This window comes from Benincasa hispida, chromosome 11, assembly GCF_027475165.1.
Source record: "Benincasa hispida cultivar pf3 chromosome 11, pf3_genome.v1.1, whole genome shotgun sequence".
Classification (NCBI taxonomy): domain Eukaryota; kingdom Viridiplantae; phylum Streptophyta; class Magnoliopsida; order Cucurbitales; family Cucurbitaceae; genus Benincasa; species Benincasa hispida.
The window spans coordinates 61669656-61676143 of NC_143488.1; positions in this window are offsets into that span (position 1 = coordinate 61669656).

The following is a 6488-nucleotide window of genomic DNA, read 5'->3' on the forward strand; positions in this document are numbered from 1 at the left end:
TGCAATTGTTTAGAATCAGTTGCTTTGAAAACGTTTTGAAGCTATCCTGTGGAAATTTGGTAGAATGTTGGATTCACATTGGGGCTTGTAATGCCATATGACGAGAGATCGGAACGTTGTCACGCTGATGCAAGTTTAACCATATCCATTTCAGTTCATAATTTTGGTGCTTATCTTGTAGCTTTTCAATAGTCATTCTCCCAATAACCCAAGACCTTTTGATTTAGGTCGAAAGATGTCCTACAATGAAGCTTTTAATTACAACGACATCAAAGAAGATTAGATCTAAACCACGATGCATGATGCATAGCGGCAATTAGATATGGAAAAGAGGGATTAGGCACATTGCAAAAATCACCGCACGACAAATATCATATTTGGAGAAAGAAGGAGAAAGCAATACACAACAAATGTAGAGTCTTCTCTTCTTTGGTATTTCACCTGGTGACGAAAAGAGGCAGAGTAGTCCTTTTTATTCAAGGAGCAGTGATGACAACAACTAGATGGGAGCAATGACGACGATAAACTGGAAGGTACAGTGATGATGACAACAAAACCAAAAAAGAGACCTTGGTAGAAGCTTCATCGGAAAAGGGTTGAAGAAGATGATAACAAAGGGAAAAGAAAGGAAGCTACATCAATATATATATGTATACACACACATACACTCAATTAATAAAATTCATCAAATCAATCGAGTAACTTATTTAAGGGCCCATCATTTTGTTGTGAGTGTACAAGTGGTCCAAATACCTCAAGGGCCAATTTAAAACATTCCTCGAACTTCAAGCACTAAAATGCTTATTTGTCAACTTCAAACTTTTAAGACTAAAAATGTATTTTCCTGAGAAATAAATATATTTGACCTTAAATATTCATAAAACAATTAAACGATCCTAAATATTTCTACAAAAAAACAAATCAAAAAATAAAATATTTATACAAAAATAAAATTTTGTAAACAAATGATTTAGAAATATATATCGTTGGTTTAAAGAAACACACAACACATCATTAAGCATTCAAATTCATCAATTTTGATTACAAATTAAGCATATTCATCAACTATGAATAGGGTTTCATTATATATCTTTCAAGATACTCTCCAATCTTGAAATTGAGCTGAAATCTTCTCTAATTTTTGTTGTGGACCACCACTAGAGCTTCCTTACTATTCTTTAGGAGCCTTATATTGAGTTGTGATACTCAAAATAAGTTGAATCAGAGGGAATAAAGGAGTACGACACTGGTTTATCATAGCTAAAGAAACCCTTTCTTCTAGCTTCAGAATTTTAGCAGATTCAATCAATTTGCATGAATTTTTCCTAGCCTTGGAGCTTCAGTTTTGTACCATGAATAAATGTAATCAGATTGCATCAAATAATTTCAGCTCCTCTAGGGAAGGCAATGGGACCAGCTGGGGCGGGGATGCACTCCCCATCCCCGTCCCCACCCCATTCCCCATTTTTGGGAGTCGGGGTCGGGGTCAAGGAATCCCCGTTCGGAGATTCGGGTCCCACGGGAAAAAATTTCCGCTTTTTATTTATTTTTATTATTTAAAAGTAACCAAATTTAATATTTCTATTGAAATTGTAAATTTTATATAGAAAATTAGTATTATTGTTACATATAGTTATTTAAATTAAACATTACATGTTTGTTTTTATTATAAATTAATAAAAATTAAATTTATTATATTAGATTTTTAAAATTAAGAAAAAATGAAACGATGAGCTATGTTTCAATAATATATATAATAATAACAATTAAAAAAAAATGGGGGTGAGAACGGGATCGGGTTCGGGTTTAGGGACGGAGCGAGGATCCCCTCTTTGTCCCCAATTGGGGACTCGATTTAAATCCCCGATTTGACCTCGTCCCCGGTCAAATCGAGATTCTCCACCCGACCCGATCCCGCGGGGAATTTTGCCATCAGCTCCTCCTTTAGATTTGAGCTGGAATTGGGAGTGGAATGGTGAGTAAGGTATTTGCTTGAAAGTGGGAAAATCCCACATTTGGGATTTTTCCAATTTTCAATTTCTTTTTTTTTTTTTTTTCCATTTTGAAACTTAATTTTCAAAATCAAAATATATTTTTCAATTTTAATTCTTTAATTAAAATTGAAAAATGGTTAATTTTACAAAAAAAAATTCAACAATTAATTTTTCTAATAAAATTAATAATTAATAATTAATTAAATAATTTAATTAATTTTAATTAATTTAATTTAATATTAAATATTAAATTAATTTAACACCAATTCCACCACTATGAATCCATATTCATTAATATTTAAACCATATTCAAATATTAATTAATTCTTCAATTTTGTTTAATTTCAAAATTAAATGTGGAATTATCACATATAATTACTAATTCCCTTAATTCAAATTGGAACGTTTCAAATCAACTTATCACGCTATTCTAAGGCTTATTCTGTTTGTGAGCTAGTAGGAAGACCTAGTGGACCTACAGATCATGGGCAACAACGATCCGAGATTAATTGGCTAAACTCTTTACACCGAATTAACCCCCATTCGTTAACTACCAGATCACTCCACTAAAGCCCAGTAGCTGCATTCCCCCCATTGTAGATATATTGTGTGCAATCAATATAACCATGATTAGTAAGTTAACCCTTCACAGGTTGTTCGTAATAACGACTGGGTCAAAAGGCTGTTTTACCCCCGAGATGACCTCTTGTTCCTTAAGTTCTACTGATCTACCAATGAACTATTGGTTTGTGATCTGATCATCAAACTAAGTCCCCCTTGGGTGAATGAGAGGGTGGGGCCCCTTGTTTAAGACCCGAAATCAACACTTAAAGGAACAACCTCTCTATTATCCCTGAAAGCGAGTGGGAATGAGTTCCTTCTTGCCCCTATGTTCCCAGCTATCTACCCGGTCTTACTCCTGAAATGAGAGGTTTATTAAGTCGATGCTGTTGAGTCAATCCCCAACTATGAAAATCTAAGGATAATCACGATTAAACAGGAGTTCATAGTTAGCTCAGAATTAAGGTTAAGTTACCTAGGTTATCGCTTTGAAATAGCCAGTCTCAAACAGTAAACAATGTTATAAAGTAAGATTGACTTTATTTCTTGGTCCGATCTTGTGCAAACTCATTGCACAGGACACCTTAACTCCTCATGTCACCACATGAATGATTTAGGATCACTTCGTTTGTAGTACTTTACAACTCCTTATAATAACTATAGAGTGAGCCGCATCCGATAGTGTTACTAGAATAAGGCATCCAACCTTATTCGGATGCTATAGATCATTTTGACTATTTACTCGAACCTGATCCACTCTTATGTCTCCTACATAAAGTTCAACTCATGTAATACCCATGGATCTTTTAGTTTATTGGATTTATTTCTAAAACGAAATAAGCAATTTATATATTCAATAACAACTTTATTGAATCAAACTTCAATAATAACTTTATTGAATTCAGAATAAGTTTATTGTTTACAAACCATGAGTTTTTAGGACATAAAACCCAACAAAATCCTATTTGGACTAAAACTCCAGTGGTAACATACATATGAATACATAATGTTGAGTTTTTGAGTTTACAGAGAAATACAATAAACTAGGGCATCTCATACCCATGGTTTACTTTTAGGTATCACATACCCATCCTTAGGTATCAGATACCCATGGGTCTTTCTCCCACTTGCCCTAGGTTATATAACTCGTAGTCCTAGTCTCACTAGGTGACCCTTAAACACTTTAGCCGAGAGGATCTCTGCAAATACATTAATATACAGTGGACTTTTATTCAAACAATATAAGGAATGCATCTTATTTCCACAATTTTTTTTTTCTCGATACCATCATCAAGATTTGATGACTTGAGTTTCCACTAAAATCAAATTATGGCTAGGCTGTCGTTCATTCCTCCCACTACACCGAGGTACCCTCAACTCTTTAAGTAAGATGCATCTGACCTATCCAAACAACTTTTGTTACAGTGTCAGCTTTAATCAATAACTCTTTATTGATATACACTTTGTTTTTTTATGAAAATTAAATAATACATGGTGATCTCGTATACTTTTCTAGAAAAATTTAGCATTTGTCAACACAAACACTTGATTTTCTTTTACTTGAAAAGTATACTATTTTTGGTTTGCCTACAGATAGGCATGCCTTTTGAACAATATTCAATATTTAAGGGTTCGACACTAACACATGTGTCGATCTTTTCCAGATTTTTGAACTATGTAAACATCTTTTACATATCATACACAACTTTAATGAGTTTTTCTTATCTCATATGGAATTTCAGAAGCACCCAAAAATTGGAATGTTGTTCAAAACAATTAAGACAACTAGGTATAGAGAGTTGCCACTTGACTTCATGTTCTATCAAAATAGCCCTAGAAATCTCAGACTTTTGTATTCTTTACCTAATAAGTTTTATATACCTTGAACCTTTCAAGTGTTTTAAACTTATTACTTAGGTAAACATAACCATTTTTCTTATTGTTTTTCAACCGTTAAATATCTAAATATTTGAAATGGCCTTGAACTTTGGTTGGTTTTAACAGAAGTTGCTTTATAGTAGAAAAAATATAAAATGTAACTTTGCTAATGACCATTTCATTTATAACAAAAGATTATATACAACATGTCCTTTAAAAAAGATAAAACAACTTTTATTACATTAACAAAAGTAACCAGATTCATCTTTTGTCTGCAGCTTCAAAATCTCCCACTAGTCTTTCTGAGATATTCTCCCATATTCACAACCTAGAGTATTATCTCACAAGCAATTCTTAGGAACTAGTTTCCTTGTTTTGCTTTTTCCGCTCTCTTCTCTGCAAAATACTATGGGCAATTTCCTCTTCTAGTGCCCGTCCTCGCTGTAGTAGAAACATTTTCCTTTATCTACAGTTTTTGCCTTGCCTTTGCGGCCGGTAGAAGTTTTCTTTTTCCCTTTCCCCTTGTTCTTCTTCACATGAATACTTTTATTCTTAGACGAAGTAGCAACATCGGATTTTTTAGTGGACGATCCTCTTTTCTTAGTAGCAGCAATACTTACCTCCACTTATTGTCCTTTTTGTTATTAAAATGGATTGAAAAGCTTGTAGCTCGTTGAGAAGTGTAGTCAGGTTGTATTCTATCTTGTTCATTAACGCATTGGTGCGAAATTGTAAGAAGCTTTTTGGAGATTTTAGAATAAAATCGACTTGGCTCCTCTCATCCACGACAGCTCCGTTTACGTCACATTGAAATGGACCGTCATGTCCAGGACATGTTCTCTAACAGAGACTCTTTCTTTCATTCGGCATTTTTAAACATATTTGATAGCATCATGCCTCAGGGAGAAGGATGGTTGTCCAAACATCCCACGTAGAGATTCCATAATCTCTTTAGCAGTATATATGCTTTCATGTTTCTTAGCCAAGACATTAAATATGCTGGCAAGAATGTAGACACGGGCTTTCTCATTCGCCTTCATCCATTTGTCGTATGCTTCTCGAACGGTTTGGTTTGCATTTGAGCTAGGGATGAGAGGACACTCCTTTTTCAAAACGAACCTCAAATCATCTATCACTAGTATTTTATTCAAACATGTAGCATAATTGTCCTCAATTAATTTATCCGAAGCCAACAATTATATCAATGAACTAGTCATTTTGGAAAAATAAACAAATTCTTTATTAGTGAATTTCTTTTAAACCCAATCATGTTTCGGCAAAGTAATAATGTATCCAAAAATTATTATTTTTGCAACGTTACTATAGTGAATCAGAATAAGTGCTACTGAGGGGCAGTCAAATATTTATTCACTAAAGCAAGATATTATTGACTAAATACGATCTCCAGAATAACTCTTATTACTATAGTCATTTAGCTACTATTTTTTGTCAGAACTTATTAACACTTAGTTGTTCTGTAAGTGTAACCCTCCATTTTCAGACCTCAAAGGTAGGCCTCAACGATGTTACCAAATTAGAAAGTCAAGGTTGAAAAATGATCCAAGAAATCCTATCTATTTCTGGAGTTTGAGTTGTCCCGAATCTTATGTTACAATCTTCCGATGGGATAGTCGTCGTTAAACGACTGGCAAGGGCCGCTTAAAGCTAACCAGTAGGCGCAACATAGGAACTTCACGGTAAAAAACAATGGAAGAGACCACAGGATGTGTTGACACATATCCTTCACCCACTTACTATGAACTACTTCTTCCATTCACCTTGATCTTGACCCATACAAACACTTTCCAAATGGAGGTCACTTCTAGGGTGACATGAAGCGTCATATGAATCTCACGGTATGAACTTTCTAGGGACGTAAGAGTTGAAATCAATATATCATATATTTGATAACAATGAACATCTTCCCTTCTTTCACCTTGATATTGACTCATGCAAACACTTTCTGAATGGAGGTCACTCCTAGGGTGACACGAAGTATTGTATGAACCTCACGGTGTGAACCTCTTAGGATGTGAGAATCAAAATCAAAACATC